Raw genomic sequence first — 19,050 nt, forward strand, 5'->3', positions numbered from 1 at the left:
TAGCGGCGGCAAGCGTGTTCTGAAAGGGGTCGAAACCATGGTAAATAGGCACTGGTGCGGTTGAACCGTGGTAAAACTCGTCTCCGTAGTTGAGCGGGAGCGGCCAAAGGAATGTGCAATCGTGTGTGTAGTGGAGCTGGGAGGGGCAAGCATAAGGGACGAAGACGGGGGTAACATGTCGGATGCGATCATACCAGCACTAAAGCACCGGATCCCATCAGAACTCCGAAGTTAAGCGTGCTTGGGCGAGAGTAGTACTAGGATGGGTGACCTCCTGGGAAGTCCTCGTGTTGCCCTTTTTAATTTTTTTTGCACCGCGTGCAAAACAAAACGCACGAGCGCGACGTATGTTTAGCACGTTTTATTATTTTGCACGTTTACGGTAAGTTTTAGCTCGCTGCTCATTATTCACGCGTCTAGCGGCGGCAAGCGTGTTCTGAAAGGGGTCGAAACCATGGTAAATAGGCACTGGTGCGGTTGAACCGTGGTAAAACTCGTCTCCGTAGTTGAGCAGGAGCGGCCAAAGGAATGTGCAATCGTGTGTGTAGTGGAGCTGGGAGGGGCAAGCATAAGGGACGAAGACGGGGGTAACATGTCGGATGCGATCATACCAGCACTAAAGCACCGGATCCCATCAGAACTCCGAAGTTAAGCGTGCTTGGGCGAGAGTAGTACTAGGATGGGTGACCTCCTGGGAAGTCCTCGTGTTGCATTCCCTTTTTAGTTTTTTTTGCACCGCGTGCAAAACAAAACGCACGAGCGCGACGTATGTTTAGCACGTTTTATTATTTTGCACGTTTACGGTAAGTTTTAGCTCGCTGCTCATTATTCACGCGTCTAGCGGCGGCAAGCGTGTTCTGAAAGGGGTCGAAACCATGGTAAATAGGCACTGGTGCGGTTGAACCGTGGTAAAACTCGTCTCCGTAGTTGAGCGGGAGCGGCCAAAGGAATGTGCAATCGTGTGTGTAGTGGAGCTGGGAGGGGCAAGCATAAGGGACGAAGACGGGGGTAACATGTCGGATGCGATCATACCAGCACTAAAGCACCGGATCCCATCAAAACTCCGAAGTTAAGCGTGCTTGGGCGAGAGTAGTACTAGGATGGGTGACCTCCTGGGAAGTCCTCGTGTTGCATTCCCTTTTTAATTTGTTTTGCACCGCGTGCAAAACAAAACGCACGAGCGGGACGTATGTTTAGCACGTTTTATTATTTTGCACGTTTACGGTAAGTTTTAGCTCGCTGCTCATTATTCACGCGTCTAGCGGCGGCAAGCGTGTTCTGAAAGGGGTCGAAACCATGGTAAATAGGCACTGGTGCGGTTGAACCGTGGTAAAACTCGTCTCCGTAGTTGAGCGGGAGCGGCCAAAGGAATGTGCAATCGTGTGTGTAGTGGAGCTGGGAGGGGCAAGCATAAGGGACGAAGACGGGGGTAACATGTCGGATGCGATCATACCAGCACTAAAGCACCGGATCCCATCAGAACTCCGAAGTTAAGCGTGTAGTACTAGGATGGGTGACCTCCTGGGAAGTCCTCGTGTTGCATTCCCTTTTTAATTTTTTTTGCACCGCGTGCAAAACAAAACGCACGAGCGCGACGTATGTTTAGCACGTTTTATTATTTTGCACGTTTACGGTAAGTTTTAGCTCGCTGCTCATTATTCACGCGTCTAGCGGCGGCAAGCGTGTTCTGAAAGGGGTCGAAACCATGGTAAATAGGCACTGGTGCGGTTGAACCGTGGTAAAACTCGTCTCCGTAGTTGAGCGGGAGCGGCCAAAGGAATGTGCAATCGTGTGTGTAGTGGAGCTGGGAGGGGCAAGCATAAGGGACGAAGACGGGGGTAACATGTCGGATGCGATCATACCAGCACTAAAGCACCGGATCCCATCAGAACTCCGAAGTTAAGCGTGCTTGGGCGAGAGTAGTACTAGGATGGGTGACCTCCTGGGAAGTCCTCGTGTTGCATTCCCTTTTTAATTTGTTTTGCACCGCGTGCAAAACAAAACGCACGAGCGCGACGTATGTTTAGCACGTTTTATTATTTTGCACGTTTACGGTAAGTTTTAGCTCGCTGCTCATTATTCACGCGTCTAGCGGCGGCAAGCGTGTTCTGAAAGGGGTCGAAACCATGGTAAATAGGCACTGGTGCGGTTGAACCGTGGTAAAACTCGTCTCCGTAGTTGAGCGGGAGCGGCCAAAGGAATGTGCAATCGTGTGTGTAGTGGAGCTGGGAGGGGCAAGCATAAGGGACGAAGACGGGGGTAACATGTCGGATGCGATCATACCAGCACTAAAGCACCGGATCCCATCAGAACTCCGAAGTTAAGCGTGCTTGGGCGAGAGTAGTACTAGGATGGGTGACCTCCTGGGAAGTCCTCGTGTTGCATTCCCTTTTTAGTTTTTTTTGCACCGCGTGCAAAACAAAACGCACGAGCGCGACGTATGTTTTGCACGTTTTATTATTTTGCACGTTTACGGTAAGTTTTAGCTCGCTGCTCATTATTCAAGCGTCTAGCGGCGGCAAGCGTGTTCTGAAAGGGGTCGAAACCATGGTAAATAGGCACTGGTGCGGTTGAACCGTGGTAAAACTCGTCTCCGTAGTTGAGCGGGAGCGGCCAAAGGAATGTGCAATCGTGTGTGTAGTGGAGCTGGGAGGGGCAAGCATAAGGGACGAAGACGGGGGTAACATGTCGGATGCGATCATACCAGCACTAAAGCACCGGATCCCATCAGAACTCCGAAGTTAAGCGTGCTTGGGCGAGAGTAGTACTAGGATGGGTGACCTCCTGGGAAGTCCTCGTGTTGCCCTTTTTAATTTTTTTGCACCGCGTGCAAAACAAAACGCACGAGCGCGACGTATGTTTAGCACGTTTTATTATTTTGCACGTTTACGGTAAGTTTTAGCTCGCTGCTCATTATTCACGCGTCTAGCGGCGGCAAGCGTGTTCTGAAAGGGGTCGAAAGCATGGTAAATAGGCACTGGTGCGGTTGAACCGTGGTAAAACTCGTCTCCGTAGTTGAGCGGGAGCGGCCAAAGGAATGTGCAATCGTGTGTGTAGTGGAGCTGGGAGGGGCAAGCATAAGGGACGAAGACGGGGGTAACATGTCGGATGTGATCATACCAGCACTAAAGCACCGGATCCCATCAGAACTCCGAAGTTAAGCGTGCTTGGGCGAGAGTAGTACTAGGATGGGTGACCTCCTGGGAAGTCCTCGTGTTGCATTCCCTTTTTAATTTTTTTTGCACCGCGTGCAAAACAAAACGCACGAGCGCGACGTATGTTTAGCACGTTTTATTATTTTGCACGTTTACGGTAAGTTTTAGCTCGCTGCTCATTATTCACGCGTCTAGCGGCGGCAAGCGTGTTCTGAAAGGGGTCGAAACCATGGTAAATAGGCACTGGTGCGGTTGAACCGTGGTAAAACTCGTCTCCGTAGTTGAGCGGGAGCGGCCAAAGGAATGTGCAATCGTGTGTGTAGTGGAGCTGGGAGGGGCAAGCATAAGGGACGAAGACGGGGGTAACATGTCGGATGCGATCATACCAGCACTAAAGCACCGGATCCCATCAGAACTCCGAAGTTAAGCGTGCTTGGGCGAGAGTAGTACTAGGATGGGTGACCTCCTGGGAAGTCCTCGTGTTGCATTCCCTTTTTAATTTTTTTTGCACCGCGTGCAAAACAAAACGCACGAGCGCGACGTATGTTTAGCACGTTTTATTATTTTGCACGTTTACGGTAAGTTTTAGCTCGCTGCTCATTATTCACGCGTCTAGCGGCGGCAAGCGTGTTCTGAAAGGGGTCGAAACCATGGTAAATAGGCACTGGTGCGGTTGAACCGTGGTAAAACTCGTCTCCGTAGTTGAGCGGGAGCGGCCAAAGGAATGTGCAATCGTGTGTGTAGTGGAGCTGGGAGGGGCAAGCATAAGGGACGAAGACGGGGGTAACATGTCGGATGCGATCATACCAGCACTAAAGCACCGGATCCCATCAGAACTCCGAAGTTAAGCGTGCTTGGGCGAGAGTAGTACTAGGATGGGTGACCTCCTGGGAAGTCCTCGTGTTGCATTCCCTTTTTAATTTTTTTTGCACCGCGTGCAAAACAAAACGCACGAGCGCGACGTATGTTTAGCACGTTTTATTATTTTGCACGTTTACGGTAAGTTTTAGCTCGCTGCTCATTATTCACGCGTCTAGCGGCGGCAAGCGTGTTCTGAAAGGGGTCGAAACCATGGTAAATAGGCACTGGCGCGGTTGAACCGTGGTAAAACTCGTCTCCGTAGTTGAGCGGGAGCGGCCAAAGGAATGTGCAATCGTGTGTGTAGTGGAGCTGGGAGGGGCAAGCATAAGGGACGAAGACGGGGGTAACATGTCGGATGCGATCATACCAGCACTAAAGCACCGGATCCCATCAGAACTCCGAAGTTAAGCGTGCTTGGGCGAGAGTAGTACTAGGATGGGTGACCTCCTGGGAAGTCCTCGTGTTGCATTCCCTTTTAAATTTTTTTTGCACCGCGTGCAAAACAAAACGCACGAGCGCGACGTATGTTTAGCACGTTTTATTATTTTGCACGTTTACGGTAAGTTTTAGCTCGCTGCTCATTATTCACGCGTCTAGCGGCGGCAAGCGTGTTCTGAAAGGGGTCGAAACCATGGTAAATAGGCACTGGCGCGGTTGAACCGTGGTAAAACTCGTCTCCGTAGTTGAGCGGGAGCGGCCAAAGGAATGTGCAATCGTGTGTGTAGTGGAGCTGGGAGGGGCAGGCATAAGGGACGAAGACGGGGGTAACATGTCGGATGCGATCATACCAGCACTAAAGCACCGGATCCCATCAGAACTCCGAAGTTAAGCGTGCTTGGGCGAGAGTAGTACTAGGATGGGTGACCTCCTGGGAAGTCCTCGTGTTGCATTCCCTTTTTAATTTTTTTTGCACCGCGTGCAAAACAAAACGCACGAGCGCGACGTATGTTTAGCACGTTTTATTATTTTGCACGTTTACGGTAAGTTTTAGCTCGCTGCTCATTATTCACGCGTCTAGCGGCGGCAAGCGTGTTCTGAAAGGGGTCGAAACCATGGTAAATAGGCACTGGTGCGGTTGAACCGTGGTAAAACTCATCTCCGTAGTTGAGCGGGAGCGGCCAAAGGAATGTGCAATCGTGTGTGTAGTGGAGCTGGGAGGGGCAAGCATAAGGGACGAAGACGGGGGTAACATGTCGGATGCGATCATACCAGCACTAAAGCACCGGATCCCATCAGAACTCCGAAGTTAAGCGTGCTTGGGCGAGAGTAGTACTAGGATGGGTGACCTCCTGGGAAGTCCTCGTGTTGCATTCCCTTTTTAATTTTTTTTGCACCGCGTGCAAAACAAAACGCACGAGCGCGACGTATGTTTAGCACGTTTTATTATTTTGCACGTTTACGGTAAGTTTTAGCTCGCTGCTCATTATTCACGCGTCTAGCGGCGGCAAGCGTGTTCTGAAAGGGGTCGAAACCATGGTAAATAGGCACTGGTGCGGTTGAACCGTGGTAAAACTCGTCTCCGTAGTTGAGCGGGAGCGGCCAAAGGAATGTGCAATCGTGTGTGTAGTGGAGCTGGGAGGGGCAAGCATAAGGGACGAAGACGGGGGTAACATGTCGGATGCGATCATACCAGCACTAAAGCACCGGATCCCATCAGAACTCCGAAGTTAAGCGTGCTTGGGCGAGAGTAGTACTAGGATGGGTGACCTCCTGGGAAGTCCTCGTGTTGCATTTCCTTTTTAGTTTTTTTTGCACCGCGTGCAAAACAAAACGCACGAGCGCGACGTACGTTTAGCACGTTTTATTATTTTGCACGTTTACGGTAAGTTTTAGCTCGCTGCTCATTATTCACGCGTCTAGCGGCGGCAAGCGTGTTCTGAAAGGGGTCGAAACCATGGTAAATAGGCACTGGCGCGGTTGAACCGTGGTAAAACTCGTCTCCGTAGTTGAGCGGGAGCGGCCAAAGGAATGTGCAATCGTGTGTGTAGTGGAGCTGGGAGGGGCAAGCATAAGGGACGAAGACGGGGGTAACATGTCGGATGCGATCATACCAGCACTAAAGCACCGGATCCCATCAGAATTCCGAAGTTAAGCGTGCTTGGGCGAGAGTAGTACTAGGATGGGTGACCTCCTGGGAAGTCCTCGTGTTGCATTCCCTTTTTAATTTTTTTTGCACCGCGTGCAAAACAAAACGCACGAGCGCGACGTATGTTTAGCACGTTTTATTATTTTGCACGTTTACGGTAAGTTTTAGCTCGCTGCTCATTATTCACGCGTCTAGCGGCGGCAAGCGTGTTCTGAAAGGGGTCGAAACCATGGTAAATAGGCACTGGCGCGGTTGAACCGTGGTAAAACTCGTCTCCGTAGTTGAGCGGGAGCGGCCAAAGGAATGTGCAATCGTGTGTGTAGTGGTGCTGGGAGGGGCAAGCATAAGGGACGAAGACGGGGGTAACATGTCGGATGCGATCATACCAGCACTAAAGCACCGGATCCCATCAGAACTCCGAAGTTAAGCGTGCTTGGGCGAGAGTAGTACTAGGATGGGTGACCTCCTGGGAAGTCCTCTTGTTGCATTCCCTTTTTAATTTTTTTTGCACCGCGTGCAAAACAAAACGCACGAGCGCGACGTATGTTTAGCACGTTTTATTATTTTGCACGTTTACGGTAAGTTTTAGCTCGCTGCTCATTATTCACGCGTCTAGCGGCGGCAAGCGTGTTCTGAAAGGGGTCGAAACCATGGTAAATAGGCACTGGCGCGGTTGAACCGTGGTAAAACTCGTCTCCGTAGTTGAGCGGGAGCGGCCAAAGGAATGTGCAATCGTGTGTGTAGTGGAGCTGGGAGGGGCAGGCATAAGGGACGAAGACGGGGGTAACATGTCGGATGCGATCATACCAGCACTAAAGCACCGGATCCCATCAGAACTCCGAAGTTAAGCGTGCTTGGGCGAGAGTAGTACTAGGATGGGTGACCTCCTGGGAAGTCCTCGTGTTGCATTCCCTTTTTAATTTTTTTTGCACCGCGTGCAAAACAAAACGCACGAGCGCGACGTATGTTTAGCACGTTTTATTATTTTGCACGTTTACGGTAAGTTTTAGCTCGCTGCTCATTATTCACGCGTCTAGCGGCGGCAAGCGTGTTCTGAAAGGGGTCGAAACCATGGTAAATAGGCACTGGTGCGGTTGAACCGTGGTAAAACTCGTCTCCGTAGTTGAGCGGGAGCGGCCAAAGGAATGTGCAATCGTGTGTGTAGTGGAGCTGGGAGGGGCAAGCATAAGGGACGAAGACGGGGGTAACATGTCGGATGCGATCATACCAGCACTAAAGCACCGGATCCCATCATAACTCCGAAGTTAAGCGTGCTTGGGCGAGAGTAGTACTAGGATGGGTGACCTCCTGGGAAGTCCTCGTGTTGCATTCCCTTTTTAATTTTTTTTGCACCGCGTGCAAAACAAAACGAACGAGCGCGACGTATGTTTAGCACGTTTTATTATTTTGCACGTTTACGGTAAGTTTTAGCTCGCTGCTCATTATTCACGCGTCTAGCGGCGGCAAGCGTGTTCTGAAAGGGGTCGAAACCATGGTAAATAGGCACTGGTGCGGTTGAACCGTGGTAAAACTCGTCTCCGTAGTTGAGCGGGAGCGGCCAAAGGAATGTGCAATCGTGTGTGTAGTGGAGCTGGGAGGGGCAAGCATAAGGGACGAAGACGGGGGTAACATGTCGGATGCGATCATACCAGCACTAAAGTACCGGATCCCATCAGAATTCCGAAGTTAAGCGTGCTTGGGCGAGAGTAGTACTAGGATGGGTGACCTCCTGGGAAGTCCTCTTGTTGCATTCCCTTTTTAATTTTTTTTGCACCGCGTGCAAAACAAAACGCACGAGCGCGACGTATGTTTAGCACGTTTTATTATTTTGCACGTTTACGGTAAGTTTTAGCTCGCTGCTCATTATTCACGCGTCTAGCGGCGGCAAGCGTGTTCTGAAAGGGGTCGAAACCATGGTAAATAGGCACTGGCGCGGTTGAACCGTGGTAAAACTCGTCTCCGTAGTTGAGCGGGAGCGGCCAAAGGAATGTGCAATCGTGTGTGTAGTGGAGCTGGGAGGGGCAGGCATAAGGGACGAAGACGGGGGTAACATGTCGGATGCGATCATACCAGCACTAAAGCACCGGATCCCATCAGAACTCCGAAGTTAAGCGTGCTTGGGCGAGAGTAGTACTAGGATGGGTGACCTCCTGGGAAGTCCTCGTGTTGCATTCCCTTTTTAATTTTTTTTGCACCGCGTGCAAAACAAAACGCACGAGCGCGACGTATGTTTAGCACGTTTTATTATTTTGCACGTTTACGGTAAGTTTTAGCTCGCTGCTCATTATTCACGCGTCTAGCGGCGGCAAGCGTGTTCTGAAAGGGGTCGAAACCATGGTAAATAGGCACTGGTGCGGTTGAACCGTGGTAAAACTCGTCTCCGTAGTTGAGCGGGAGCGGCCAAAGGAATGTGCAATCGTGTGTGTAGTGGAGCTGGGAGGGGCAAGCATAAGGGACGAAGACGGGGTAACATGTCGGATGCGATCATACCAGCACTAAAGCACCGGATCCCATCATAACTCCGAAGTTAAGCGTGCTTGGGCGAGAGTAGTACTAGGATGGGTGACCTCCTGGGAAGTCCTCGTGTTGCATTCCCTTTTTAATTTTTTTTGCACCGCGTGCAAAACAAAACGCACGAGCGCGACGTATGTTTAGCACGTTTTATTATTTTGCACGTTTACGGTAAGTTTTAGCTCGCTGCTCATTATTCACGCGTCTAGCGGCGGCAAGCGTGTTCTGAAAGGGGTCGAAACCATGGTAAATAGGCACTGGTGCGGTTGAACCGTGGTAAAACTCGTCTCCGTAGTTGAGCGGGAGCGGCCAAAGGAATGTGCAATCGTGTGTGTAGTGGAGCTGGGAGGGGCAAGCATAAGGGACGAAGACGGGGGTAACATGTCGGATGCGATCATACCAGCACTAAAGCACCGGATCCCATCAGAACTCCGAAGTTAAGCGTGCTTGGGCGAGAGTAGTACTAGGATGGGTGACCTCCTGGGAAGTCCTCGTGTTGCATTCCCTTTTTAATTTTTTTTGCACCGCGTGCAAAACAAAACGCACGAGCGCGACGTATGTTTAGCACGTTTTATTATTTTGCACGTTTACGGTAAGTTTTAGCTCGCTGCTCATTATTCACGCGTCTAGCGGCGGCAAGCGTGTTCTGAAAGGGGTCGAAACCATGGTAAATAGGCACTGGTGCGGTTGAACCGTGGTAAAACTCGTCTCCGTAGTTGAGCGGGAGCGGCCAAAGGAATGTGCAATCGTGTGTGTAGTGGAGCTGGGAGGGGCAAGCATAAGGGACGAAGACGGGGGTAACATGTCGGATGCGATCATACCAGCACTAAAGCACCGGATCCCATCAGAACTCCGAAGTTAAGCGTGCTTGGGCGAGAGTAGTACTAGGATGGGTGACCTCCTGGGAAGTCCTCGTGTTGCATTCCCTTTTTAATTTTTTTTGCACCGCGTGCAAAACAAAACGCACGAGCGCGACGTATGTTTAGCACGTTTTATTATTTTGCACGTTTACGGTAAGTTTTAACTCGCTGCTCATTATTCACGCGTCTAGCGGCGGCAAGCGTGTTCTGAAAGGGGTCGAAACCATGGTAAATAGGCACTGGTGCGGTTGAACCGTGGTAAAACTCGTCTCCGTAGTTGAGCGGGAGCGGCCAAAGGAATGTGCAATCGTGTGTGTAGTGGAGCTGGGAGGGGCAAGCATAAGGGACGAAGACGGGGGTAACATGTCGGATGCGATCATACCAGCACTAAAGCACCGGATCCCATCAGAACTCCGAAGTTAAGCGTGCTTGGGCGAGAGTAGTACTAGGATGGGTGACCTCCTGGGAAGTCCTCGTGTTGCATTCCCTTTTTAGTTTTTTTTGCACCGCGTGCAAAACAAAACGCACGAGCGCGACGTATGTTTAGCACGTTTTATTATTTTGCACGTTTACGGTAAGTTTTAGCTCGCTGCTCATTATTCACGCGTCTAGCGGCGGCAAGCGTGTTCTGAAAGGGGTCGAAACCATGGTAAATAGGCACTGGTGCGGTTGAACCGTGGTAAAACTCGTCTCCGTAGTTGAGCGGGAGCGGCCAAAGGAATGTGCAATCGTGTGTGTAGTGGAGCTGGGAGGGGCAAGCATAAGGGACGAAGACGGGGGTAACATGTCGGATGCGATCATACCAGCACTAAAGCACCGGATCCCATCAGAACTCCGAAGTTAAGCGTGCTTGGGCGAGAGTAGTACTTGGATGGGTGACCTCCTGGGAAGTCCTCGTGTTGCATTCCCTTTTTAATTTTTTTTGCACCGCGTGCAAAACAAAACGCACGAGCGCGACGTATGTTTAGCACGTTTTATTATTTTGCACGTTTACGGTAAGTTTTAGCTCGCTGCTCATTATTCACGCGTCTAGCGGCGGCAAGCGTGTTCTGAAAGGGGTCGAAACCATGGTAAATTGGCACTGGCGCGGTTGAACCGTGGTAAAACTCGTCTCCGTAGTTGAGCGGGAGCGGCCAAAGGAATGTGCAATCGTGTGTGTAGTGGAGCTGGGAGGGGCAAGCATAAGGGACGAAGACGGGGGTAACATGTTGGATGCGATCATACCAGCACTAAAGCACCGGATCCCATCAGAACTCCGAAGTTAAGCGTGCTTGGGCGAGAGTAGTACTAGGATGGGTGACCTCCTGGGAAGTCCTCGTGTTGCATTCCCTTTTTAATTTTTTTTGCACCGCGTGCAAAACAAAACGCACGAGCGCGACGTATGTTTAGCACGTTTTATTATTTTGCACGTTTACGGTAAGTTTTAGCTCGCTGCTCATTATTCACGCGTCTAGCGGCGGCAAGCGTGTTCTGAAAGGGGTCGAAACCATGGTAAATAGGCACTGGTGCGGTTGAACCGTGGTAAAACTCGTCTCCGTAGTTGAGCGGGAGCGGCCAAAGGAATGTGCAATCTTGTGTGTAATGGAGCTGGGAGGGGCAAGCATAAGGGACGAAGACGGGGGTAACATGTCGGATGCGATCATACCAGCACTAAAGCACCGGATCCCATCAGAACTCCGAAGTTAAGCGTGCTTGGGCGAGAGTAGTACTAGGATGGGTGACCTCCTGGGAAGTCCTCGTGTTGCATTCCCTTTTTAATTTTTTTTGCACCGCGTGCAAAACAAAACGCACGAGCGCGACGTATGTTTAGCACGTTTTATTATTTTGCACGTTTACGGTAAGTTTTAGCTCGCTGCTCATTATTCACGCGTCTAGCGGCGGCAAGCGTGTTCTGAAAGGGGTCGAAACCATGGTAAATAGGCACTGGTGCGGTTGAACCGTGGTAAAACTCGTCTCCGTAGTTGAACGGGAGCGGCCAAAGGAATGTGCAATCGTGTGTGTAGTGGAGCTGGGAGGGGCAAGCATAAGGGACGAAGACGGGGGTAACATGTCGGATGCGATCATACCAGCACTAAAGCACCGGATCCCATCAAAACTCCGAAGTTAAGCGTGCTTGGGCGAGAGTAGTACTAGGATGGGTGACCTCCTGGGAAGTCCTCGTGTTGCATTCCCTTTTTAATTTTTTTTGCACCGCGTGCAAAACAAAACGCACGAGCGCGACGTATGTTTAGCACGTTTTATTATTTTGCACGTTTACGGTATGTTTTAGCTCGCTGCTCATTATTCACGCGTCTAGCGGCGGCAAGCGTGTTCTGAAAGGGGTCGAAACCATGGTAAATAGGCACTGGTGCGGTTGAACCGTGGTAAAACTCGTCTCCGTAGTTGAGCGGGAGCGGCCAAAGGAATGTGCAATCGTGTGTGTAGTGGAGCTGGGAGGGGCAAGCATAAGGGACGAAGACGGGGGTAACATGTCGGATGCGATCATACCAGCACTAAAGCACCGGATCCCATCAGAACTCCGAAGTTAAGCGTGCTTGGGCGAGAGTAGTACTAGGATGGGTGACCTCCTGGGAAGTCCTCGTGTTGCATTCCCTTTTTAATTTTTTTTGCACCGCGTGCAAAACAAAACGCACGAGCGCGACGTATGTTTAGCACGTTTTATTATTTTGCACGTTTACGGTAAGTTTTAGCTCGCTGCTCATTATTCACGCGTCTAGCGGCGGCAAGCGTGTTCTGAAAGGGGTCGAAACCATGGTAAATAGGCACTGGTGCGGTTGAACCGTGGTAAAACTCGTCTCCGTAGTTGAGCGGGAGCGGCCAAAGGAATGTGCAATCGTGTGTGTAGTGGAGCTGGGAGGGGCAAGCATAAGGGACGAAGACGGGGGTAACATGTCGGATGCGATCATACCAGCACTAAAGCACCGGATCCCATCAGAACTCCGAAGTTAAGCGTGCTTGGGCGAGAGTAGTACTAGGATGGGTGACCTCCTGGGAAGTCCTCGTGTTGCATTCCCTTTTTAATTTTTTTTGCACCGCGTGCAAAACAAAACGCTCGAGCGCGACGTATGTTTAGCACGTTTTATTATTTTGCACGTTTACGGTAAGTTTTAGCTCGCTGCTCATTATTCACGCGTCTAGCGGCGGCAAGCGTGTTCTGAAAGGGGTCGAAACCATGGTAAATAGGCACTGGTGCGGTTGAACCGTGGTAAAACTCGTCTCCGTAGTTGAGCGGGAGCGGCCAAAGGAATGTGCAATCGTGTGTGTAGTGGAGCTGGGAGGGGCAAGCATAAGGGACGAAGACGGGGGTAACATGTCGGATGCGATCATACCAGCACTAAAGCACCGGATCCCATCAGAACTCCGAAGTTAAGCGTGCTTGGGCGAGAGTAGTACTAGGATGGGTGACCTCCTGGGAAGTCCTCGTGTTGCATTCCCTTTTTAATTTTTTTTGCACCGCGTGCAAAACAAAACGCACGAGCGCGACGTATGTTTAGCACGTTTTATTATTTTGCACGTTTACGGTATGTTTTAGCTCGCTGCTCATTATTCACGCGTCTAGCGGCGGCAAGCGTGTTCTGAAAGGGGTCGAAACCATGGTAAATAGGCACTGGTGCGGTTGAACCGTGGTAAAACTCGTCTCCGTAGTTGAGCGGGAGCGGCCAAAGGAATGTGCAATCGTGTGTGTAGTGGAGCTGGGAGGGGCAAGCATAAGGGACGAAGACGGGGGTAACATGTCGGATGCGATCATACCAGCACTAAAGCACCGGATCCCATCAGAACTCCGAAGTTAAGCGTGCTTGGGCGAGAGTAGTACTAGGATGGGTGACCTCCTGGGAAGTCCTCGTGTTGCATTCCCTTTTTAGTTTTTTTTGCACCGCGTGCAAAACAAAACGCACGAGCGCGACGTATGTTTAGCACGTTTTATTATTTTGCACGTTTACGGTAAGTTTTAGCTCGCTGCTCATTATTCACGCGTCTAGCGGCGGCAAGCGTGTTCTGAAAGGGGTCGAAACCATGGTAAATAGGCACTGGTGCGGTTGAACCGTGGTAAAACTCGTCTCCGTAGTTGAGCGGGAGCGGCCAAAGGAATGTGCAATCGTGTGTGTAGTGGAGCTGGGAGGGGCAAGCATAAGGGACGAAGACGGGGGTAACATGTCGAATGCGATCATACCAGCACTAAAGCACCGGATCCCATCAGAACTCCGAAGTTAAGCGTGCTTGGGCGAGAGTAGTACTAGGATGGGTGACCTCCTGGGAAGTCCTCGTGTTGCATTCCCTTTTTAATTTTTTTTGCACCGCGTGCAAAACAAAACGCACGAGCGCGACGTATGTTTAGCACGTTTTATTATTTTGCACGTTTACGGTAAGTTTTAGCTCGCTGCTCATTATTCACGCGTCTAGCGGCGGCAAGCGTGTTCTGAAAGCGGTCGAAACCATGGTAAATAGGCACTGGTGCGGTTGAAACGTGGTAAAACTCGTCTCCGTAGTTGAGCTGGAGCGGCCAAAGGAATGTGCAATCGTGTGTGTAGTGGAGCTGGGAGGGGCAAGCATAAGGGACGAAGACGGGGGTAACGTGTCGGATGCGATCATACCAGCACTAAAGCATCGGATCCCATCAGAACTCCGAAGTTAAGCGTGCTTGGGTGAGAGTAGTACTAGGATGGGTGACCTCCTGGGAAGTCCTCGTGTTGCTTTCCCTTTTTAATTTTTTTTGCACCGCATGCAAAACAAAACGCACGAGCGCGACGTATGTTTAGCACGTTTTATTATTTTGCATGTTTACGGTAAGTTTTAGCTCGCTGCTCATTATTCACGCGTCTAGCGGCGGCAAGCGTGTTCTGAAAGGGGTCGAAACCATGGTAAATAGGCACTGGTGCGGTTGAACCGTGGTAAAACTCGTCTCCGTAGTTGAGCGGGAGCGGCCAAAGGAATGTGCAATCGTGTGTGTAGTGGAGCTGGGAGGGGCAAGCATAAGGGACGAAGACGGGGGTAACATGTCGGATGCGATCATACCAGCACTAAAGCACCGGATCCCATCAGAACTCCGAAGTTAAGCGTGCTTGGGCGAGAGTAGTACTAGGATGGGTGACCTCCTGGGAAGTCCTCGTGTTGCATTCCCTTTTTAATTTTTTTGCACCGCGTGCAAAACAAAACGCACGAGCGCGACGTATGTTTAGCACGTTTTATTATTTTGCACGTTTACGGTAAGTTTTAGCTCGCTGCTCATTATTCACGCGTCTAGCGGCGGCAAGCGTGTTCTGAAAGGGGTCGAAACCATGGTAAATAGGCACTGGTGCGGTTGAACCGTGGTAAAACTCGTCTCCGTAGTTGAGCGGGAGCGGCCAAAGGAATGTGCAATCGTGTGTGTAGTGGAGCTGGGAGGGGCAAGCATAAGGGACGAAGACGGGGGTAACATGTCGGATGCGATCATACCAGCACTAAAGCACCGGATCCCATCAGAACTCCGAAGTTAAGCGTGCTTTGGCGAGAGTAGTACTAGGATGGGTGACCTCCTGGGAGGTCCTCGTGTTGCATTCCCTTTTTAATTTTTTTTTGCACCGCGTGCAAAACAAAACGCACGAGCGCGACGTATGTTTAGCACGTTTTATTATTTTGCACGTTTACGGTAAGTTTTAGCTCGCTGCTCATTATTCACGCGTCTAGCGGCGGCAAGCGTGTTCTGAAAGGGGTCGAAACCATGGTAAATAGGCACTGGTGCGGTTGAACCGTGGTAAAACTCGTCTCCGTAGTTGAGCGGGAGCGGCCAAAGGAATGTGCAATCGTGTGTGTAGTGGAGCTGGGAGGGGCAAGCATAAGGGACGAAGACGGGGGTAACATGTCGGATGCGATCATACCAGCACTAAAGCACCGGATCCCATCAGAACTCCGAAGTTAAGCGTGCTTGGGCGAGAGTAGTACTAGGATGGGTGACCTCCTGGGAAGTCCTCGTGTTGCATTCCCTTTTTAATTTTTTTTGCACCGCGTGCAAAACAAAACGCACGAGCGCGACGTATGTTTAGCACGTTTTATTATTTTGCACGTTTACGGTAAGTTTTAGCTCGCTGCTCATTATTCACGCGTCTAGCGGCGGCAAGCGTGTTCTGAAAGGGGTCGAAACCATGGTAAATAGGCACTGGTGCGGTTGAACCGTGGTAAAACTCGTCTCCGTAGTTGAGCGGGAGCGGCCAAAGGAATGTGCAATCGTGTGTGTAGTGGAGCTGGGAGGGGCAAGCATAAGGGACGAAGATGGGGGTAACATGTCGGATGCGATCATACCAGCACTAAAGCACCGGATCCCATCAGAACCGCGGAGTTAAGCGTGCTTGGGCGAGAGTCGTACTAGGATGGGTGACCTCCTGGGAAGTCCTCGTGTTGCATTCCCTTTTTAATTTTTTTGCACCGCGTGCAAAACAAAACGCACGAGCGCGACGTATGTTTAGCACGTTTTATTATTTTGCACGTTTACGGTAAGTTTTAGCTCGCTGCTTATTATTCACGCGTCTAGCGGCGGCAGGCGTGTTCTGAAAGGGGTCGAAACCATGGTAAATAGGCACTGGTGCGGTTGAACCGTGGTAAAACTCGTCTCCGTAGTTGAGCGGGAGCGGCCAAAGGAATGTGCAATCGTGTGTGTAGTGGAGCAGGGAGGGGCAAGCATAAGGGACGAAGACGGGGGTAACATGTCGGATGCGATCATACCAGCACTAAAGCACCGGATCCCATCAGAACTCCGAAGTTAAGCGTGCTTGGGCGAGAGTAGTACTAGGATGGGTGACCTCCTGGGAAGTCCTCGTGTTGCATTCCCTTTTTAATTTTTTTTGCACCGCGTGCAAAACAAAACGCACGAGCGCGACGTATGTTTAGCACGTTTTATTATTTTGCACGTTTACGGTAAGTTTTAGCTCGCTGCTCATTATTCACGCGTCTAGCGGCGGCAAGCGTGTTCTGAAAGGGGTCGAAACCATGGTAAATAGGCACTGGTGCGGTTGAACCGTGGTAAAACTCGTCTCCGTAGTTGAGCGGGAGCGGCCAAAGGAATGTGCAATCGTGTGTGTAGTGGAGCTGGGAGGGGCAAGCATAAGGGACGAAGACGGGGGTAACATGTCGGATGCGATCATACCAGCACTAAAGCACCGGATCCCATCAGAACTCCGAAGTTAAGCGTGCTTGGGCGAGAGTAGTACTAGGATGGGTGACCTCCTGGGAAGTCCTCGTGTTGCATTCCCTTTTTAATTTTTTTGCACCGCGTGCAAAACAAAACGCACGAGCGCGACGTATGTTTAGCACGTTTTATTATTTTGCACGTTTACGGTAAGTTTTAGCTCGCTGCTTATTATTCACGCGTCTAGCGGCGGCAGGCGTGTTCTGAAAGGGGTCGAAACCATGGTAAATAGGCACTGGTGCGGTTGAACCGTGGTAAAACTCGTCTCCGTAGTTGAGCGGGAGCGGCCAAAGGAATGTGCAATCGTGTGTGTAGTGGAGCTGGGAGGGGCAAGCATAAGGGACGAAGACGGGGGTAACATGTCGGATGCGATCATACCAGCACTAAAGCACCGGATCCCATCAGAACTCCGGGGTTAAGCGTGCTTGGGCGAGAGTAGTACTAGGATGGGTGACCTCCTGGGAGGTCCTCGTGTTGCATTCCCTTTTTAATTTTTTTTGCACCGCGTGCAAAACAAAACGCACGAGCGCGACGTATGTTTAGCACGTTTTATTATTTTGCACGTTTACGGTAAGTTTTAGCTCGGTGCTCATTATTCACGCGTCTAGCGGCGGCAAGCTTGTTCTGAAAGGGGTCGAAACCATGGTAAATAGGCACTGGTGCGGTTGAACCGTGGTAAAACTCGTCTCCGTAGTTGAGCGGGAGCGGCCAAAGGAATGTGCAATCGTGTGTGTAGTGGAGCTGGGAGGGGCAAGCATAAGGGACGAAGACGGGGGTAACATGTCGGATGCGATCATACCAGCACTAAAGCACCGGATCCCATCAGAACTCCGGAGTTAAGCGTGCTTGGGCGAGAGTAGTACTAGGATGGGTGACCTCCTGGGAGGTCCTCGTGTAGCATTCCCTTTTTAATTTTTTTTGCACCGCGTGCAAAACAAAACGCACGAGCGCGACGTATGTTTAGCACGTTTTATTATTTTGCACGTTTACGGTAAGTTTTAGCTCGCTGCTCATTATTCACGCGTCTAGCGGCGGCAAGCGTGTTCTGAAAGGGGTCGAAACCATGGTAAATAGGCACTGGTGCGGTTGAACCGTGGTAAAACTCGTCTCCGTAGTTGAGCGGGAGCGGCCAAAGGAATGTGCAATCGTGTGTGTAGTGGAGCTGGGAGGGGCAAGCATAAGGGACGAAGACGGGGGTAACATGTCGGATGGGATCATACCAGCACTAAAGCACCGGATCCCATCAGAACCCCGGAGTTAAGCGTGCTTGGGCGAGAGTAGTACTAGGATGGGTGACCTCCTGGGAAGTCCTCGTGTTGCATTCCCTTTTTAGTTTTTTTTGCACCGCGTGCAAAACAAAACGCACGAGCGCGACGTATGTTTAGCACGTTTTATTATTTTGCACGTTTACGGTAAGTTTTAGCTCGCTGCTCATTATTCACGCGTCTAGCGGCGGCAAGCGTGTTCTGAAAGGGGTCGAAACCATGGTAAATAGGCACTGGTGCGGTTGAACCGTGGTAAAACTCGTCTCCGTAGTTGAGCGGGAGCGGCCAAAGGAATGTGCAATCGTGTGTGTAGTGGAGCTGGGAGGGGCAAGCATAAGGGACGAAGACGGGGGTAACATGTCGGATGCGATCATACCAGCACTAAAGCACCGGATCCCATCAGAACCGCGGAGTTAAGCGTGCTTGGGCGAGAGTCGTACTAGGATGGGTGACCTCCTGGGAAGTCCTCGTGTTGCATTCCCTTTTTAATTTTTTTGCACCGCGTGCAAAACAAAACGCACGAGCGCGACGTATGTTTAGCACGTTTTATTATTTTGCACGTTTACGGTAAGTTTTAGCTCGCTGCTTATTATTCACGCGTCTAGCGGCGGCAGGCGTGTTCTGAAAGGGGTCGAAACCATGGTAAATAGGCACTGGTGCGGTTGAACCGTGGTAAAACTCGTCTCCGTAGTTGAGCGGGAGCGGCCAAAGGAATGTGCAATCGTGTGTGTAGTGGAGCAGGGAGGGGCAAGCATAAGGGACGAAGACGGGGGTAACATGTCGGATGCGATCATACCAGCACTAAAGCACCGGATCCCATCAGAACTCCGGGGTTAAGCGTGCTTGGGCGAGAGTAGTACTAGGATGGGTGACCTCCTGGGAGGTCCTCGTGTTGCATTCCCTTTTTAATTTTTTTTGCACCGCGTGCAAAACAAAACGCACGAGCGCGACGTATGTTTAGCACGTTTTATTATTTTGCACGTTTACGATAAGTTTTAGCTCGGTGCTCATTATTCACGCGTCTAGCGGCGGCAAGCTTGTTCTGAAAGGGGTCGAAACCATGGTAAATAGGCACTGGTGCGGTTGAACCGTGGTAAAACTCGTCTCCGTAGTTGAGCGGGAGCGGCCAAAGGAATGTGCAATCGTGTGTGTA

At 50.9% G+C, this 19,050-nt stretch overlaps 44 non-coding genes and 1 pseudogene across 44 annotated transcripts; all 45 read left to right on the forward strand.

The window, feature by feature from the left end:
* The first annotated feature begins 180 nt into the window (after positions 1–180).
* On the forward strand, positions 181–299 carry LOC141039806 (5S ribosomal RNA). The gene has a single exon (XR_012200739.1). It is a non-coding gene; the product is annotated as a 5S ribosomal RNA (ribosomal RNA).
* Positions 300–597: 298 nt separating this feature from the next.
* LOC141040324 (5S ribosomal RNA) lies at positions 598–716 on the forward strand. Its single transcript, XR_012201228.1, has one exon. It is a non-coding gene; the product is annotated as a 5S ribosomal RNA (ribosomal RNA).
* Positions 717–1,018: 302 nt separating this feature from the next.
* On the forward strand, positions 1,019–1,137 carry LOC141039513 (5S ribosomal RNA). The gene has a single exon (XR_012200442.1). It is a non-coding gene; the product is annotated as a 5S ribosomal RNA (ribosomal RNA).
* Positions 1,138–1,439: 302 nt separating this feature from the next.
* Positions 1,440–1,546, forward strand: LOC141040156 (5S ribosomal RNA; annotated as a pseudogene).
* Positions 1,547–1,848: 302 nt separating this feature from the next.
* On the forward strand, positions 1,849–1,967 carry LOC141040325 (5S ribosomal RNA). The gene has a single exon (XR_012201229.1). It is a non-coding gene; the product is annotated as a 5S ribosomal RNA (ribosomal RNA).
* A 302-nt stretch (positions 1,968–2,269) lies between these two features.
* LOC141040326 (5S ribosomal RNA) lies at positions 2,270–2,388 on the forward strand. The gene has a single exon (XR_012201230.1). It is a non-coding gene; the product is annotated as a 5S ribosomal RNA (ribosomal RNA).
* A 302-nt stretch (positions 2,389–2,690) lies between these two features.
* Positions 2,691–2,809, forward strand: LOC141039807 (5S ribosomal RNA). The gene has a single exon (XR_012200740.1). It is a non-coding gene; the product is annotated as a 5S ribosomal RNA (ribosomal RNA).
* Positions 2,810–3,106: 297 nt separating this feature from the next.
* Positions 3,107–3,225, forward strand: LOC141040459 (5S ribosomal RNA). Its single transcript, XR_012201362.1, has one exon. It is a non-coding gene; the product is annotated as a 5S ribosomal RNA (ribosomal RNA).
* A 302-nt stretch (positions 3,226–3,527) lies between these two features.
* Positions 3,528–3,646, forward strand: LOC141040327 (5S ribosomal RNA). Its single transcript, XR_012201231.1, has one exon. It is a non-coding gene; the product is annotated as a 5S ribosomal RNA (ribosomal RNA).
* A 302-nt stretch (positions 3,647–3,948) lies between these two features.
* Positions 3,949–4,067, forward strand: LOC141040328 (5S ribosomal RNA). The gene has a single exon (XR_012201232.1). It is a non-coding gene; the product is annotated as a 5S ribosomal RNA (ribosomal RNA).
* Positions 4,068–4,369: 302 nt separating this feature from the next.
* Positions 4,370–4,488, forward strand: LOC141040330 (5S ribosomal RNA). The gene has a single exon (XR_012201233.1). It is a non-coding gene; the product is annotated as a 5S ribosomal RNA (ribosomal RNA).
* Positions 4,489–4,790: 302 nt separating this feature from the next.
* LOC141040332 (5S ribosomal RNA) lies at positions 4,791–4,909 on the forward strand. Its single transcript, XR_012201235.1, has one exon. It is a non-coding gene; the product is annotated as a 5S ribosomal RNA (ribosomal RNA).
* Positions 4,910–5,211: 302 nt separating this feature from the next.
* LOC141040333 (5S ribosomal RNA) lies at positions 5,212–5,330 on the forward strand. The gene has a single exon (XR_012201236.1). It is a non-coding gene; the product is annotated as a 5S ribosomal RNA (ribosomal RNA).
* A 302-nt stretch (positions 5,331–5,632) lies between these two features.
* On the forward strand, positions 5,633–5,751 carry LOC141040498 (5S ribosomal RNA). Its single transcript, XR_012201401.1, has one exon. It is a non-coding gene; the product is annotated as a 5S ribosomal RNA (ribosomal RNA).
* A 302-nt stretch (positions 5,752–6,053) lies between these two features.
* LOC141039377 (5S ribosomal RNA) lies at positions 6,054–6,172 on the forward strand. The gene has a single exon (XR_012200306.1). It is a non-coding gene; the product is annotated as a 5S ribosomal RNA (ribosomal RNA).
* Positions 6,173–6,474: 302 nt separating this feature from the next.
* Positions 6,475–6,593, forward strand: LOC141039565 (5S ribosomal RNA). The gene has a single exon (XR_012200494.1). It is a non-coding gene; the product is annotated as a 5S ribosomal RNA (ribosomal RNA).
* Positions 6,594–6,895: 302 nt separating this feature from the next.
* Positions 6,896–7,014, forward strand: LOC141040334 (5S ribosomal RNA). The gene has a single exon (XR_012201237.1). It is a non-coding gene; the product is annotated as a 5S ribosomal RNA (ribosomal RNA).
* A 302-nt stretch (positions 7,015–7,316) lies between these two features.
* On the forward strand, positions 7,317–7,435 carry LOC141039645 (5S ribosomal RNA). Its single transcript, XR_012200575.1, has one exon. It is a non-coding gene; the product is annotated as a 5S ribosomal RNA (ribosomal RNA).
* Positions 7,436–7,737: 302 nt separating this feature from the next.
* Positions 7,738–7,856, forward strand: LOC141039910 (5S ribosomal RNA). The gene has a single exon (XR_012200843.1). It is a non-coding gene; the product is annotated as a 5S ribosomal RNA (ribosomal RNA).
* Positions 7,857–8,158: 302 nt separating this feature from the next.
* On the forward strand, positions 8,159–8,277 carry LOC141040335 (5S ribosomal RNA). The gene has a single exon (XR_012201238.1). It is a non-coding gene; the product is annotated as a 5S ribosomal RNA (ribosomal RNA).
* Positions 8,278–8,578: 301 nt separating this feature from the next.
* LOC141039646 (5S ribosomal RNA) lies at positions 8,579–8,697 on the forward strand. Its single transcript, XR_012200576.1, has one exon. It is a non-coding gene; the product is annotated as a 5S ribosomal RNA (ribosomal RNA).
* Positions 8,698–8,999: 302 nt separating this feature from the next.
* LOC141040336 (5S ribosomal RNA) lies at positions 9,000–9,118 on the forward strand. Its single transcript, XR_012201239.1, has one exon. It is a non-coding gene; the product is annotated as a 5S ribosomal RNA (ribosomal RNA).
* A 302-nt stretch (positions 9,119–9,420) lies between these two features.
* On the forward strand, positions 9,421–9,539 carry LOC141040337 (5S ribosomal RNA). Its single transcript, XR_012201240.1, has one exon. It is a non-coding gene; the product is annotated as a 5S ribosomal RNA (ribosomal RNA).
* Positions 9,540–9,841: 302 nt separating this feature from the next.
* On the forward strand, positions 9,842–9,960 carry LOC141040338 (5S ribosomal RNA). Its single transcript, XR_012201241.1, has one exon. It is a non-coding gene; the product is annotated as a 5S ribosomal RNA (ribosomal RNA).
* Positions 9,961–10,262: 302 nt separating this feature from the next.
* LOC141040419 (5S ribosomal RNA) lies at positions 10,263–10,381 on the forward strand. The gene has a single exon (XR_012201322.1). It is a non-coding gene; the product is annotated as a 5S ribosomal RNA (ribosomal RNA).
* Positions 10,382–10,683: 302 nt separating this feature from the next.
* LOC141040339 (5S ribosomal RNA) lies at positions 10,684–10,802 on the forward strand. The gene has a single exon (XR_012201242.1). It is a non-coding gene; the product is annotated as a 5S ribosomal RNA (ribosomal RNA).
* Positions 10,803–11,104: 302 nt separating this feature from the next.
* On the forward strand, positions 11,105–11,223 carry LOC141040340 (5S ribosomal RNA). Its single transcript, XR_012201243.1, has one exon. It is a non-coding gene; the product is annotated as a 5S ribosomal RNA (ribosomal RNA).
* A 302-nt stretch (positions 11,224–11,525) lies between these two features.
* On the forward strand, positions 11,526–11,644 carry LOC141039515 (5S ribosomal RNA). Its single transcript, XR_012200444.1, has one exon. It is a non-coding gene; the product is annotated as a 5S ribosomal RNA (ribosomal RNA).
* A 302-nt stretch (positions 11,645–11,946) lies between these two features.
* On the forward strand, positions 11,947–12,065 carry LOC141040341 (5S ribosomal RNA). The gene has a single exon (XR_012201244.1). It is a non-coding gene; the product is annotated as a 5S ribosomal RNA (ribosomal RNA).
* A 302-nt stretch (positions 12,066–12,367) lies between these two features.
* LOC141040343 (5S ribosomal RNA) lies at positions 12,368–12,486 on the forward strand. Its single transcript, XR_012201246.1, has one exon. It is a non-coding gene; the product is annotated as a 5S ribosomal RNA (ribosomal RNA).
* A 302-nt stretch (positions 12,487–12,788) lies between these two features.
* Positions 12,789–12,907, forward strand: LOC141040344 (5S ribosomal RNA). Its single transcript, XR_012201247.1, has one exon. It is a non-coding gene; the product is annotated as a 5S ribosomal RNA (ribosomal RNA).
* Positions 12,908–13,209: 302 nt separating this feature from the next.
* LOC141040345 (5S ribosomal RNA) lies at positions 13,210–13,328 on the forward strand. Its single transcript, XR_012201248.1, has one exon. It is a non-coding gene; the product is annotated as a 5S ribosomal RNA (ribosomal RNA).
* Positions 13,329–13,630: 302 nt separating this feature from the next.
* Positions 13,631–13,749, forward strand: LOC141039332 (5S ribosomal RNA). The gene has a single exon (XR_012200261.1). It is a non-coding gene; the product is annotated as a 5S ribosomal RNA (ribosomal RNA).
* Positions 13,750–14,051: 302 nt separating this feature from the next.
* LOC141039818 (5S ribosomal RNA) lies at positions 14,052–14,170 on the forward strand. Its single transcript, XR_012200751.1, has one exon. It is a non-coding gene; the product is annotated as a 5S ribosomal RNA (ribosomal RNA).
* Positions 14,171–14,472: 302 nt separating this feature from the next.
* LOC141040346 (5S ribosomal RNA) lies at positions 14,473–14,591 on the forward strand. The gene has a single exon (XR_012201249.1). It is a non-coding gene; the product is annotated as a 5S ribosomal RNA (ribosomal RNA).
* Positions 14,592–14,892: 301 nt separating this feature from the next.
* On the forward strand, positions 14,893–15,011 carry LOC141039622 (5S ribosomal RNA). The gene has a single exon (XR_012200552.1). It is a non-coding gene; the product is annotated as a 5S ribosomal RNA (ribosomal RNA).
* A 303-nt stretch (positions 15,012–15,314) lies between these two features.
* On the forward strand, positions 15,315–15,433 carry LOC141040347 (5S ribosomal RNA). The gene has a single exon (XR_012201250.1). It is a non-coding gene; the product is annotated as a 5S ribosomal RNA (ribosomal RNA).
* Positions 15,434–15,735: 302 nt separating this feature from the next.
* On the forward strand, positions 15,736–15,854 carry LOC141040082 (5S ribosomal RNA). Its single transcript, XR_012201013.1, has one exon. It is a non-coding gene; the product is annotated as a 5S ribosomal RNA (ribosomal RNA).
* A 301-nt stretch (positions 15,855–16,155) lies between these two features.
* On the forward strand, positions 16,156–16,274 carry LOC141040348 (5S ribosomal RNA). The gene has a single exon (XR_012201251.1). It is a non-coding gene; the product is annotated as a 5S ribosomal RNA (ribosomal RNA).
* Positions 16,275–16,576: 302 nt separating this feature from the next.
* Positions 16,577–16,695, forward strand: LOC141040349 (5S ribosomal RNA). The gene has a single exon (XR_012201252.1). It is a non-coding gene; the product is annotated as a 5S ribosomal RNA (ribosomal RNA).
* Positions 16,696–16,996: 301 nt separating this feature from the next.
* LOC141039701 (5S ribosomal RNA) lies at positions 16,997–17,115 on the forward strand. Its single transcript, XR_012200632.1, has one exon. It is a non-coding gene; the product is annotated as a 5S ribosomal RNA (ribosomal RNA).
* A 302-nt stretch (positions 17,116–17,417) lies between these two features.
* Positions 17,418–17,536, forward strand: LOC141039749 (5S ribosomal RNA). The gene has a single exon (XR_012200679.1). It is a non-coding gene; the product is annotated as a 5S ribosomal RNA (ribosomal RNA).
* Positions 17,537–17,838: 302 nt separating this feature from the next.
* LOC141039904 (5S ribosomal RNA) lies at positions 17,839–17,957 on the forward strand. Its single transcript, XR_012200837.1, has one exon. It is a non-coding gene; the product is annotated as a 5S ribosomal RNA (ribosomal RNA).
* Positions 17,958–18,259: 302 nt separating this feature from the next.
* Positions 18,260–18,378, forward strand: LOC141040083 (5S ribosomal RNA). The gene has a single exon (XR_012201014.1). It is a non-coding gene; the product is annotated as a 5S ribosomal RNA (ribosomal RNA).
* A 301-nt stretch (positions 18,379–18,679) lies between these two features.
* On the forward strand, positions 18,680–18,798 carry LOC141039702 (5S ribosomal RNA). The gene has a single exon (XR_012200633.1). It is a non-coding gene; the product is annotated as a 5S ribosomal RNA (ribosomal RNA).
* Positions 18,799–19,050: the final 252 nt, after the last annotated feature.

Source organism: Aegilops tauschii, chromosome 1, assembly GCF_002575655.3.
Source record: "Aegilops tauschii subsp. strangulata cultivar AL8/78 chromosome 1, Aet v6.0, whole genome shotgun sequence".
Lineage (NCBI taxonomy): Eukaryota > Viridiplantae > Streptophyta > Magnoliopsida > Poales > Poaceae > Aegilops > Aegilops tauschii.